This window comes from Eimeria mitis, genomic scaffold (genome assembly GCF_000499745.2).
Source record: "Eimeria mitis Houghton genomic scaffold, Emh_scaff2140, whole genome shotgun sequence".
Taxonomy (NCBI): Eukaryota; Apicomplexa; class Conoidasida; order Eucoccidiorida; family Eimeriidae; genus Eimeria; species Eimeria mitis.
In genome coordinates this window covers 2929-3432 of record NW_013570464.1, presented here as the reverse complement: position 1 = coordinate 3432, position 504 = coordinate 2929, and the positions used below count along the sequence as shown (strand labels likewise).

Here is a 504-nt window from a genome sequence, read left to right as displayed (position 1 = left end):
AGCAGCAGCAACAGCAGCAGCAGCAGCAACAGCAGCAGCAGCAGCAACAGCAACAGCAGCAGCAGCAGCAACAGCAGCAGCAACACAGGACACGAAGCTACATGCATATGTGCGCCCAATATATATATAAATAATAAACCAAAACGCAGCAGCAGCAGCCGCAAAGAAGCAGCAGCAGGAGCAGCAGCAGCAGCAGCAAGAACAGCAGCAGGAGCAGCAACAGCAAAAACACCAGAGGAATGCAGAGGCTGCTTCGTGCTTTCACAGCAACAGGAACAGCTCCGCTTGGCACGGCTCCGTAACGGAGAGATGCAGCAGCAGCTGCTGCTGCAGCAACACCAGCAGCAGCAGCAACACCAAAAGCAGCAGCAGCAGCTACTGCTGCTGCTACCGCTGCTGCTGCTGCCGATGCGCCAGCAGAAGCACCTCAGGCCACTGCGAAATCATCGAAAATCAAGACGTAGCAGCAGCAGAAGCAGCAGCAGCAGAAGCAGCAGCAGCAGA

General features: G+C 55.8%; 1 protein-coding gene across 1 annotated transcript in view; it reads right to left on the bottom strand.

Annotated features, from left to right (window-relative positions):
• EMH_0049210 (uncharacterized protein) overlaps positions 1-504 on the bottom strand; it is a gene marked incomplete at both ends in the record, with an annotated part of 4269 nt that overhangs the window by 1118 nt on the left and 2647 nt on the right. The window lies entirely within an intron of this gene.